The 13,828-nt window shown below is 44.5% G+C and overlaps 1 protein-coding gene across 1 annotated transcript in view; it reads right to left on the reverse strand.

The window, feature by feature from the left end:
- Window positions 1-206: 206 nt before the first annotated feature.
- Window positions 207-13,828, reverse strand: part of GET1 (guided entry of tail-anchored proteins factor 1) — a 143,324-nt gene continuing 129,702 nt past the window's right edge. The window contains exon 6 of the transcript XR_010743025.1: window positions 207-219. The gene's annotated coding sequence lies outside the window, so the exon portion shown is untranslated. The remainder of the gene's footprint in view (window positions 220-13,828) is intronic.

The following is a 13,828-nucleotide window of genomic DNA, read 5'->3' on the forward strand; positions in this document are numbered from 1 at the left end:
TAGGTTCAATTAGCTCTGGGAATGCACTTAACTCCCTCAAATTTTTCTCAAATCAATAAAAAAAGTTAAAGTATTATATTGGAGAGCCCCAGAAGCTTGACAAGCCCTCCCACTTCCAAGGACTACCTTGCAGCAGCCTCTTTCCTTCGCCAACATTTGTCTTCAGGGTCAGTATTAATAGAGGCAGGGAAATAAATTTGATGAGAAGCCACATTTTCCCTTGGAGCTGGAGAAGCAGGAGGGGCTGGGCTCCTTCACTGAGAATGAGGAGGCTCCACAGGCAGTGGAACCAGGGATGTGTATCCTGGGAATATTTTAGGGATGGTGGCCAAATATGTAGGGCTGGGACCAGGAAAGCTGAAGAAGAATTGGAGCTGAATTTGGCAAGGGGTGTGAAAAATAATAAGGGCTTCTACACGTGTGTCAGCCAGAAAAGGAGAAAAGAATAATTACCCTCCTGAGAAACAAACCAGGAAATCTGAGGTACTGAACATCACTATTCCCAGGATCTCCACCAGCATCGGGCATTTTTTAAAATTGTCATGAATTGTCCCAGTTTTGGTTGTGAGCGGCCCGAGCAGGCAACAAACATGGTAAGAATTCATTGCATGAGCAGCTTCGGGAGCTGCCCTGTGAGGACCCAAAATAAAGATGATGAAGTTTAGCCACTGAACAAGCTGTGTCTCATGTGACACCATTTTCCAGTGAAGAGCAAATGTGGGTGTGTTGCATTAGTATTCCTGTTCTGACAGGAGTGCCATTGGTCTGTCAGCTTATGGATACAAGGCACAATGCTAACATAAATTATTAACAGAGTATTGCTGATCAAAGGGCTCCCAATCACATGGGAAGAGACACAGACCGCTGAGAGGAAATCTGTTCAGGTCCCTTTGACTCTGAGAGGAGTCACGTCAGTCTCACTCTTCACCATCAAAATAAATGTGTCAAATCCAAGCAGAAAATCTCCTGGTGACAATTCAGGCTGTGTGCCCCAAGAAGCAGGTGAGCAGAGAAGGCTCTTTGCACTAAATGCTGCAGGAGGACATACAAAATTCTTATTTTCTGAACCTGTTTGGAGGAGTTCACGGTCTCAACAGAGACACCCTGGAGGACACACTGAGCTGTGTCTGAGAGGTGGCACTCTGCAAACACAGTACCCAGCCTGGTGCCTCTTCTTGGGGAACAATGCTGATGGTAGTGACAGTGCCCTCCATGCAGTCCTCTGCTCTGAGGACAACTTGCACATTTCTGGCATGCAGTCACAGTGTAAGGTGCATTATCTGCCCTCAGACTGGTTTCTGAGTGAGCACAGAACTCCCAAAGAAAGCCTTTGACCTGCAGAGATGCAGCTGTTCTCTCTCTCCCTCTAAATCTTGTTCCCTGCTTCCCAGCTTTGCATGTCACACACTTTGCAGAAAATTTCCATAGCCAGCCAAAGCAATCCAGATATGAACTTTGGGCTGAATTGCTCTGTGCCTCTCCTATTTCTCAGTGTGGACCTGCTAAACTTAATTGTTCTTCAGTTCACAAACACAGACACACAGACACCTCCAAATCTTGGGTCTAACCATCTTAAATGGACAAATCCTAAGTTCTGGAAATGCAGCAGCAACCTGAGCTTTTCAAAAGGTTCTTACAATACAGGTAACTCTAGTAGTTGTTTTATTTATACTCTGCCATTTATGCTGTCTGGTAGCACCACATTTTAGTTTTGTACCCCTTTCGCTGTAAGCCTTTCTAACCCATGGCAATCCCTCAATTTAAAGGTCTCCCAAAGTTCTGCTTTTACTTAAGTGCACAGCCAAGTAGTAGCACTTCTAAGTAGAGAAAATATTCTAAGCAATCTATTTTCAAGAGCCATTATATTCTGAAAATTGACTATTAAAACACCACCTTCTTATTCATCAAGTCTGCACTCAGTGTGTGTTCAATCTTGTCTGCTGGCATATGACTGCAATTTTACTGCCTTTTACTCCCACTTACCTGAAAGATTCAGCAGAGAAAAGACAAGAGAATCTGAGCTGGGTGCTGGAAGAGAAAAGCTCTCAGGCTTCCAAGGAGGTTCACCTGTTTAAGGGGACTGAAGATGGCTCCTCTGTGCCAGACTGAGCAATCCATCATTGGAGAAGCTTGTGTTACAGTTCTGGAATGATTTGGGTTGGAAGGACCTTAAAGATCATCTTATTCCAACGCTCTGTCATGGGCAGGGAATCTTCCACTAGATCAGGTTACTCAGACCCCCATAGAGCTTTCAGTTCCAGGGGTGAGGAGTCCACAACCTGTCACTGTTAAGGACATGAAAGAATGAAGTAGGCAGCAGAAAGGTCAGCAGGAAAGTTCTCTATTTTTCTGACTTCATCTTATATACACTTTGGCAAGCAGGCCAAAGTTTGGCTACACAGGTAGCCACCTCTTCAGCCTTGTTGGTGAACATTACCATTAATCATTTTTCTCCTCCCAGAGGAGGAATATGTAAACAAAATAGATAATTTTTTAACATATACATAGTTGTCTTGAAGCTGCATGAGAACAAAATGTAAACAATGAAAAGCAGGTAAACTCGGGGTGACAACAACCTCTTGGGCAACCTGTGCCTCCCAAACCTCACCACCCTCACAGGGAAGAATTTTTTCCCAATATCCCATCCATTCCTGCCTTCTGTCAGTTTGAATTTCCTCTTGTCCTGTCACTGCATGTGAAAAATCTCTCTCCAGCTGTCTTGGAGCCCCTTTAGGCCCTGCAAGGGGCTCTAAAGTCTTATCTTCAGGCTGAACAGCCCCGGCTTTCTCAGCCTTTCCTCACAGGCGAGGTGCCCTCTGGTGCTGTATTTGTATAAGGAGAGATCTGACTGTGTGCTCAATCTGTCACTGACAGCAACATGCAGCTGCACAGCCTTGCTTTGCTTTCAATCCCACCACTGAAGGTGTCTGCAAAGTGAAGTGGTTTGATCAGAAGCACAGAATTTCTCCAGAGGATACAGAATCACAGAATCCTTTAGCTGGAAATGACCTCCAAGACTGTCAAGTCCAAGCTGTGCCCAATGCTTAGATTGTCACCAGCCCAGAGCACTGAGTGCCACCTCCAGGCCTTCCTTGGATGGGGAAGGGGGACTCCAAACCTCCTTGGGAAGCCCCTGCCAAGGCCTGACCACCCTTTCCATGGGGAAATTCCTCCTGATGTGCAACCTGAACCTCCCCTGGCACACTTGAGGCCATTTCCTCTTATCCTATCACGTGTCTCCTGGGAGCAGAGCCCGACCTCACCTGGCTCCAAACTCCTTTCAGGAGGTACCACACAGTGCAGGGGAAGATGTCTCCTCAGGCTGCTGTATTTTTTAAGTCAAAATTTGATTCAAATCAAATCAAATCCAAAAAGTTCAAAATGAAAATACGGCTGTGCCTGGAACAGCATTCCACATTCCATCAGAGCAGAACTGCTCTGTTTGGTAGAATATATTTGAATTTTGACTGTGACTGCGAAAACTAAAGTTTCCCAGCACTTGAAATTGGTACAGTGAAGTGAAACCTCTGCCTCTTGCTGGTTTTACACTCTATGAATTTTTAAAGAGAAGGAACGATTTCACACAAACTTTCTAGGAAAGAAAAAAGACCATGTTGAAGCTGGAATCAACGATGTTGATTTCAAATGGAAAAGCTTTTGTTTCAGAAAGGTGTGTGCCTTTTAATCCTAGAAAACAGGAGAGGATCTGGGACACAACCTTTATTACAGAGAATACGCTGTGATTATAGGCTTTGGTAGCAATAGATTTAACAAGCATAGCCTCAGATGCTGGATGATGGATGACTGGTCATCTCAGACATATCAGCCAATTTTCCCAGGAAAAAATCTAAAGAGACAGTTTCCACAGCTGAACTCTCATTAGTATGCCTTCTTACCTTTTAATTAAGAAGCTAATGGTTGTGGGTAGTTAATCAACAAAATACCTTTAAAGATCTGGGCCTGAGGGTCTTTGTTACAACCTAACCTTTGTTCCCAAGCAAGAGGAATGAGTCAATGGTTCCAACAAAATCTTATCGCTGTCGTTGTCACAAAGACATCACATATAATTTGAAAAATTGAGTCTTTTCTCAGGAGAGTTACAAGACATGACTTACTGTACAGTGTGAGTCATCTTCCATCCTAAAAAAATACAGCCCAAAAACCAATCACCCAAATATATGTGTCAATTCTTCTGTCTGGCCAAAGAGTTTTGATGGATTTAATTCAGAGCTGTGTCCTTAACTTGGGTGTAAAGAAAGCCATTCTCAGTTTAAGCCAAACTCCCTAAACTTTTGAAAGCCTGAAGAATGTTCTGGGGTTTGACTCCTTGACTGGCTCAGCTCTGCAGAAGTCAGAGGATGTGAAGATGTGGAGCATTCACATGTTACCTGGTGCTTACCTGTGGCAGTTCCCCTCCTAATTAGAAGGTTAAAAGACATCATAATTACCAGTTAACGATTTTCAATCTCTTTACAGGCAAAGGAATTAATGTGATTTAGAAGATCCACAATTATAACTTGTGATGTGGAGGGATAAGGAAGTTTAAAGTATATTCGTTCCCTTACTTCACTTCAGTGAGTTTGGGGAGGTTAAGAGCGAATTCTCAGGGAGTCTCTTCCCTAAATCCTTGTGCCAATAATGGATTTAGAAGGCTCCCAGCTTCAAAAGGGCATCCCTGTCAGTATCAGCCTCTGGGAGGACCTCAGAGATCCCATCCTTTTCTCCTACCCCAGCTGCAGAGAGCTGGTTTGGCTAAAAATGAAACCCCATCCACCAAGCCCTACCCAGCAGTGCTGCTGGGACAGGGGAGCTGCTGGACTATTATTTTTCTTGGTCTCTGTAACAGAAAAAAGCTGAGGTTCAGAAGACCTTCTCTCCTATTTGTCTTTCATCTTTTAGACAGAGCAGAGCCCCCAAAAGAACCTCTGATCTTTGTGTCATAGCAGCCCCAAATTTTGCCAGACATTTTACAGGAAAAAGAAAATAATCAAGTTGAGACATCCAAACCCTTTCTTTCCACTTACTCCAGAAAGGATTTTATTGCCATGTTGACAGTAATTACACATAACATATTCCAGTAAAAGGAAGCTGAAGTCACCAGGTCAAGTGATGCATAGTTGGTGGCTGCCACAAGAGGAAACAAGTGTCAACTCACTTCATCTCTGCTTTTCCCTCATGAAAGTGCACATTGGGATTCCTCACTTTCTCAGAGGGCACAAAAATGCCTCTGCTGTGCAGGATGGGCAGGGAGAGGGCATGGGATCACAACAGAGCTGTTTGTTGGAGAGGGAAAACCCTTATCAATGTAAGGACTCACACATAAGAAGGTCAGTGAACAGCAGGAGTTGTCACTATTGCTAAATCCCTTCTTTAAAATATATTTATAGACTGATAAGTGAAGTTTTGCAGTTCTCAACCTCAGCTGCTGGGGCCTTTTTTCCCTTGCATGCCTGGTTTTTGAACGGAGCCAGTTAGAATTAATGTTACATACAACATTGGCTGGAGGTAGGAAGCATGAAATGGGCTTGATACTTCAAGAGGCCCAATCTAGGTTTATTTTCCACATTCAGTTTATTCACAGAATGGAATCTCTTCCGCATAGCAAGGTAAAGATATTTACTCACCATTCAGAAATTGACCCAGTCAAGGGAAAGATGAGCTCAGCACTTTTTAATTTCTGAGCTGTGAAGTGCAACAACAGACTGAGACACATTGGGCTGCCTTGAAGAAATGCCCATTTAGCAATGGGCAGTCAGACACCCAAAACCAGGCATTTAGCACAGCCTGTTCTGTCCCACTGAGTTAAATCTCTCCTTTTAGCAATGGTTGGTTTGCTGAGAGGAGTATGAGGCATGGAAAAGAGAGGAGACAAAAAGTATGCTACTAAAAAAATGATCCTGTTCAGCATCTAAAGACCTAAGATGATAAATGGCTGCAGCTAATTTGGCAGAATCTTTTTTAATGATGATCTTTGTAATTTTTTATGTTAAAAATGATAAAATGGAGGTGGAAATAAAAGCAACTCCCTGCTGACTGATGGAAAAGGATGACCCCTCACTTTTAACAGAAATAAATGCTTAGTTCCCTTTCCTTCATCTTTCTTCTACAATGTCTGTGTTACCAATAATAACACCTCATTTAGCTATTTCCTATGGGCTTATGGTGACATTTCAGTTTAATGGCTGATGACTTTTCTGAGGCCCTTGCCCACCTTCTATCCTTGCTAGAAAGTGCTCTCTCTGAGCCAGGCTCTTTATTTGAGATATTATTAAGTGAAGGTTCTTGCAAAGATCAGCACAACTCTAAAATAGCTTCACGTTCATAAAAGAGAAGCGGTTCTCTGTCCTGGCTCACCGTGGTGCCATTTTATTCAGAGTTTTCCATGGTGGTATTTCCAAGGCACCATCAGAAGGTGAGCTTGGAAGGTCTGGGCTCTCAGGGATCTTTCTGCAGACCATGAAAGGAAAGTTTCCCCTGAGGTAAATTCAGGACATAACGGATTTGTGCCCTGCCAGAGCATCTCCCACTCCTTCTCCCTCCCTCTCCTTTCACTTTCTACCCAGGTGAGGAAAAGAAAAGATCCCAAACCTATTTTTTGGTCATTGTGGATACACTCCTGAGGGCTGACACAGAAACCTTTCTCCTAAAAGATGAAAGTCTTCTATGGATAGCACTGGAGGAGGGTGAGAACAAGGCCAAGCTGTGGGATCCCCCAGCTCCAACCTCCCAGGCTGCATGTCTGGCACTGTGCTGCTTCTACAGCTTTTTTTTCTACTGATGTTACCTCTTTAAAATGCAAGTGACATCACATGGAGCTTGTTTAACACTTGCTGCTGCACAGAAATGAAAAATAGCTGCACGGTGTTACCTAGGACTAGGAAAAAAGCACAGTGAGATTTAATGCATTCTTGGGTACTTGGTTTGTCCTTGTACACCTCAAGTGCTCTGAAGCACAAAGAGGCCCAACACTTACAACAGGATCTGGCCAGAAAAAAAGAATCCAGTGCTCTCTCAAATGACCAGAAATAAAATAATTTTGACTCAATTAGAAGCAGTTCAGGCCCTTGGCAGTGTGATGGAGCACTGGCTATGAGCCTAATGGACAAGCTCTGATCTCAGCTATAAAAAAACAGGAGTAGCCCTGGATTTACTTTTTTTTTTTTTCATGAATTTTATTTGTATGAATAATAAGTAGGTTCATTTATATAAATTACTCGAAGGAGTTTGTGAAGGTCAGAGTAATCTAATCTCAGGTTCTCTTAAATATTTAGTTCATTGTCTCTTTGTATTTAAAGTTTCAGAAGCTGAAACTTTAATGATGTTATGCAACCGTAAACAGATAAGTTCACCTGATACTGAGGAAGGCAAGGGTGTTAAATGACATAGCTCTTACCCAGGAAAGACCAAAAACCTGCTGGCTTATTTTACAGAGTACATTGTCATTTTGCTGAGCATGTATCCACCTTGTTTCATGTTTCAGAGCAATTCAATGGAATTCCAAACAATTCATAGAATCAAAGTATAATTTCAGTCAAAAAGCGATTTCTGGAGGTCATCAGGTTCCTCTGCTCAGTGGAACAGCAATGAAATACTGAATACAAGTACAGAAACATAGTTTAAACACTTGATACAAATTTCTGGACATCATGTGCAAGGGACTCTGACCTAAACCTGGAATTTTTTTGTTTGTGTTTGTGCATTAATTTTGTAAATAACACGTTGTGGTGCCGGGTGGCATTAGGTAATGTAACTATATTTTTATACAAATTTCAGATGAGTAAAGAGGGCTTTTGTGGGAATTCAGTGTAGTTCCAACCTCTAGTAGGAGATTCCAGCAGCCCTAACACAGACTCATAGGGTTCCTGCTGCCATCTGCTGAGGAGTTGTTCCTTGGTTGGGGAACTTTGAAGTTGCTTTGAAGTATGCCCAAATTTTTGGGAGGTAGAAAACCTTCAAATCCAGGGCCTAAGGGCAAGAGCTGCCCCATGCTGGACCTGTCTTACCCAGGTGCAGGAGGAAAACTCTGCCAGTCCTGTTGTAGCCAGTATGGGTGACACAGGATCTTTAATGATATCTGAAGCTTTACTTCCTAATAGGATTTTCTGTTGTTGTTTGTTCTGGAGAGCTCAGTTTGATGAGCATTGATCAGGGCAAAGACTGAGAAGTAAATGAATGCCCACTGTATACACATCCTCACTAATACCTCATTAAGCAGGATGGTTAATTACACTCTCAGTGCTGCATCTATAAACAGTTTGCTTCTTATCTGCTTAGACCACATTTAAATCCAGGATGAAAAAGCAGTGACAAGTACTGTCACTAACCTGTGCAATATGTGGTGTTCAGTGGGAAAAGGCTCATGATTAGTGTAAAACTGGGGGATTTGGCTCTCAGCAGAGCTGTTGGCAGAGCAGGCCACTATCTGGTCTCAGTCTTCTTCAAAGTAGTGTCTTTCAAGAAAACAGTTTCAAAGGAATGAGCTTTGGTTTACAAAAGCAGAGCTGCCACAAGTGGCAGCCTCTTGCTGCTGCTGAAATGTGTCCTTCCCTCTCTGTCCGTGTTCTCCTTCCTCCCTCACTGCTGCAGTGTTCTGGACTGGGACCAAGAGTATTGCCAGAATATGTTTCTTGCTGCTTTCTATTAATGTCAAGCAAAGAAATGTGCAAATACATAAGCACCCCAACAGAAGTCCATTTCCATATTAGATGTTTATTCCCCTTTTTCCATTACATACATTTCTAATTTAAAGGAGGATGTGACTGATGAACAAAGGGACCACTGTGTCCTTTTGAGGTTTTGTGTTATAAATTATCTTTGCCATAAAGTAAATTAAAATTGTACTGTTCCAGGACCTGAAGGGAGCTTACAAGAAAGATGGAGAGAGATTATTTGCTGGGCCCTGGAGTGACAGGACAAGGGGAAATGGTTTCACACTGACAGAGAGCAGGTTTAGATTGGATATCAGGAAAAAAATCTTTACTATGAGGATGGGCAGGCCCTGGCACAGGGTGCCCAGAGCAGCTGTGGCTGCCCCTGGATCCCTGGCAGTGCCCAAGGCCAGGTTGGACACTGGGGTTGGAGCAGCCTGGGACAGTGGAAGGTGTCCCTGCCCATGGCAGGGGTGGCACTGGATGGGCTTTAAAGTCCCTTCCAAACCAAACCATTTTGTGATTCGGTGGTTCCATTGGGAATCACCATGCCCTGCACACTGAAATGCCACTTCTAACCCAGGGGCTGGCATCATTAATTGACTAATGAAATCGAAAGCGTGATAGATTTATTACCTAAATTGCTGATTATGCCAATTGACCTTTTGGTTAGATATGAAGGCCTTCATAAAATTTTGCTCCCTGACAGGAAAAAAAAAGAAAAGAAACAACCCTGTGCTCTCAGATCTGTTCATTTGACAGCTGTGGCTGAGAAGCAGAACACAGCAAATGGAGCCAACTGAGTTCAGTGAACTCTTACCAATGGAGTCTCCAGCACAGCATCAACTCAGGCAGTGTGGGCTGAACACCCAGGTCCCTGCACCTGCAGCAGGAATTGCAGCCACAGCCTGGCATCTTCCATGGAAATTGTTGAAATTACAGGTTGTTTAGCTGATGTTTTTAATTACCTTGGTAATTAAAGCTGACCCACGAGTGTGGCTGAAGGCAGTGTGTCCCTGGAGGGCAAACACACAGAACGTGAGAGGTGCTGTGCCCTGTCACTCACTTGCCCACGGTGAGCTTTCATCATTAAGCAGCTACAAGAGAGCACAAAGGACACAGGTGCTGCTTGGCAAATCTTGCTCCGTGGCAAAATCAACAAACACAAGCCAAGGAGTGATTTAAGAGTTGAAATGTGGGTGACCACAGCTTGTGGCTCTTCTTACAGTTCCCATTTCAAAGCACCATCAGTGCCTTCATAGTCCTTTGACATTAATCGTATCCACCTCTGCCTTACCAAAAGGGATTAGCAGCTGGAATCAAGTAAACCAAGGCTTTGTAACTTATTAGCTGTAAGCTGCTGAGTGTAGCAATATAGCAAAAGAAAGTAAAGCTCCCTGTTTTGGTGGATGGTCTTCCCAAAATGCATTAGAAAGTCTTCATTAATTATTTCTGATTGGGTTCATTGGAATAATTGAATCACATCTGCAATGCAGGGCAGAATTTGTCAGCAGCCTGGCCAGTGAGGGAAAAGGATATAGATTTCCTTCCTTATTTCTTCTGCAGTGCCATGTGGCTGCTCACAGAGCTTGACAGCCAGCTGAGGAGTCAAGGCATCTCCTCTGAGCCATTTGGGTTCCTGATTAAGCAAGTAAAGCTCTGAGAGTTGACAACAAATTGAGAGCAGAGAGGGAGAAAAGAAGCAACTGCAAAGAGGGGCAAGAAAGAAAACTTTCTGCAGGGAAATAAAATATTACTGGAGGTAGTTCTGCATAGTTCAGCAGTGGCTTTGTTGCAGCAGGAAAGGAGTTGCAGTGAAAAGGTTTCTGAACACTGAGGCAATTTTCCTTGGGCATCTGCTTAGGGGCAGCACCACAGGGGGACAGGGCTGAGTGGCCTCTGCATTGATACACACAGGTGGCTCAGTGAACACACAGTGGTGAAGGCAAAAGGCTCATCTCCCTCTTCCCTGTGCCACCACTGGGTCCACTGTTATGTGGCAAAGGGAGCTTTGTCCCCTCAAAAGAAAAAAAAAAAAGCCCAGCTTGTCCCTCTGGGTACAGGATGTTTCCACCTGTGCCCTGTAAGTGATGCTGTGGTTGTTTCAGAAGGAGCCCCTGTGTCAGGGACACCAAGGACCACAAACAGAATCCCACAGAGCATCATTTAGGTTGGACAGAGCCTCTAAGGTCAGAGTCCAGCCTTTGCCTGAGCACCATCATCCCAACCTGACCACAGCACTGAGTGCCACGTCCAGTCATTTCTACAACACCTCCAGGGATGGTGATTTTCCTTCCCTGGGCGGCCCATCCAATGCTTGACCACCCTTTCCATGAAAAAATTATTCCTGATATCCAGCCTGAACCTCCCCTGGCACAACCTGAGGTCATTCCTGTTGTCCTGTTGTCTGGGAGAAGGGACCATTCCTAGATTGCTACAACCTCCTGGCAGGGAGCTGTAGAGAGTGATGCTGTGCCTCACTGCCTCGTGGAAGGATTGCACTTAAATCTGGAATTAAGTCTGTCCCAGAATGGATGGGGGTTACTCATCATACCACGCAACCAGTGGAAGCTACAGAAGGTGCATTAACCATTTTGTTTGTGTCATCTGTAAAAATAACTTACATCTGTCCCCAAAATAATCTTTCTTACGACCTGAGGAATTCCTGCAGCCCTTTGCCAGGAAAGAGAGCTTCCCTGCCTCTCACAAAGGGTCTGGCAGCAGCACACAGGCTCCATGCCCCACCAGACAGGCACCAGGAGCCCAGGTGACCACACAGGTCCAGAGGGACAGGCAGGTGCAAGGTCCAGGCAGCCCAGGAGGGGCTGGGCAGTGGGCAGGGAATCCAAGCCCCCTGGAGGGACTGAGCAGAAGCCCTGGCTGAGGATTCTCACTGCTCTTTCTCCCAGCTCAGCTGTTCTCACAGCAGTGTGAGAGAAGGTTACACAGCATCACCTCAAACGCTGGCAGCAAACCCTTGGATGTGCAGGGTGGAATTCCCTGCAGAGGAGGATTACAGGGAAAGGTGGCTCCAGAGGCTGCTGGCATTCCCAGGAGCTGCACTGAATGCTCTCAAAATTGCCTTTACAGCAGCTAAGTCATTTCAGCAGGTCCCCCAAGACCTCAGCTCTCAGGTAGACCTCAGCTGCTCAGAGCACTGGAAATATGTGTACCACAGCCACCTCCTCCCTTACCTTGTACTTTCCAGGCTTGCACCTCGCAATGTTCCATCCTCATTAGTACCTGCCTCTTGTAAACACATTTAAGACACTCAGCTAACCTTTAAACATTATGGAAAGAAGTAAAATATGAAAGCCTTGGAAAGAATACATTTATTTGTAATTCTGGATGGTCCTGTTGCATAAGAGAAGTATTTTAGTTTTAAAAATAGACTCGACCCCACTGAGATCAGCAAAGGTTTTGCATGAGCAAAGGGAACAGAGTTTTGACTTGTCATTTAATACAAAGTTCTAAAATGCCTTCAAATTTGGTTGCACAACAGAATATAGAATGTCACAATTCTTTTCAGGATCTCTAGGGAAAGGTAATCATGCAATCATAGAACAGTTTGAACCTTCAAGATCACATCTTTCCACCCCCTGCCATAGCAGGGACACCTTCCACTATCCCAATCTGTTCCAAGCCCTGTCCAACCTGGCCTTGGACGTTTCCAAGGATCCAGGAGCAGCCACAGCTTTTCTGGGTACCCTGTGCCAGGGCCTGCTCATCCTCACAGGGAAGGGTAAACAATCAGTAATTATTAGTAGTAGCAAGCAGCATCACAAAATCCATGATGTAACCATCATATTTAATTTTAGGGAGAAATGGTAGATTTTCTATTAATCTGTGTAGCAGTTTCAGCTGTTCTCCCAAGTCCTTTGCTCCTTTCCTTTGCACAGCAGTGTGAAGACTCCTGGTGAGCAGCACTCCCAAACCAGTCCCTCTGTGTTTGTCCCCTGCTCTGGCAATGGATAAAAGGAGTAGGGGAAAGTAACTGTTCCTCTGCCAGCTCAGATGCCTCTCCAGTGAATTTTGATGGCTCGGCACAGGCACTGCTTCCCTCTTTGCTACCTTTTAGTTTTCATTTTGCAAATGGAGATGGGGAAGCAATGATCAAATTTAAAGTGTCTTCTGAGCTCAGGCAGCATCAGAGGGCTTGGCTGGTAACTTTAGATCTTCATGAGGATGTTTTTAGAGGATGAGGGAACAGACTTGCAAAATTTCCAAGAATAAGATCTCCACAAAAATTGTGGCTAAATTTGCTGGCATTTTAACAGAACAATTTCTGTTTTAGAATCATCAGGTCACAAAATGGTTTGGGTTAGAAGGGACTTCAAGGATCACCCCATTCCATCCCCTGCCATGGGCAGGGACACCTTCCACTATCCCAGGTTGCTCCAAGCCCTGTCCAACCTGACCTTGAACTTTTCCAGGGATCCAGGGGCAGCCACAGCTTCTCTGAGCACCCTGTGCCAGTGTTTTGCATGGTTTGAACATGTCTAACTGCTTTATACTGAAAAACATCACAACATAATGCTGATTTTCCAGCAGGAATTGTTTCCCCAACACAATTCTAGTATGGACCAGTAGTTGTCAGGAAGATCAGGTATCTCCATAGATGCTGCAAGAGGCAAGAGGCAAACCCAGAGGGAGCAGCGTTTATCAAGGGGCTGTCTGTCAGCAGGATAACACCTAAATGAAACCCTGTGGCATGGAATAATTCCCAGCATCTGGCAGATTGTAGCCCCACGTGAATCCTTGCTCTGCTGGGAAAGGAAAATCCATCTTGGCTCTCTGGAAGAGTGTCAGCAGTGGGGCAGCAGGGCTGAGCCACAAGTCTCTTTCATCCTTGCACAGAAGGTGTGAAATGGGAGCTGTTTGCAGTGGAGAGAGCCAGGGTGCAGGAAAACTCAGCCCAAGTAAAATCTGAGCCCAAAGCATGAGGATCTGATGGCAAAGGCACTGGGATTAAGGGAATCAGTAGCACAGATGAGCTGATCCAAGGTCGGAGCAGTCCCTGGGCCCATTTGATGGGAAGGTAATGAGTGGGAGGCAGGGCTGAGATGGATCTGGTTGACTTCTCTAATAAAAACCTCTCAGTATTTTTTTCTCTCAATTTTGGCATTCTTCCCCTAAAACAAAACCAAACAGAGTGTTTTGCTGGAACATGAATTTTTTTA

This window comes from Sylvia atricapilla, chromosome 2 (genome assembly GCF_009819655.1).
Source record: "Sylvia atricapilla isolate bSylAtr1 chromosome 2, bSylAtr1.pri, whole genome shotgun sequence".
Taxonomy (NCBI): Eukaryota; Metazoa; Chordata; class Aves; order Passeriformes; family Sylviidae; genus Sylvia; species Sylvia atricapilla.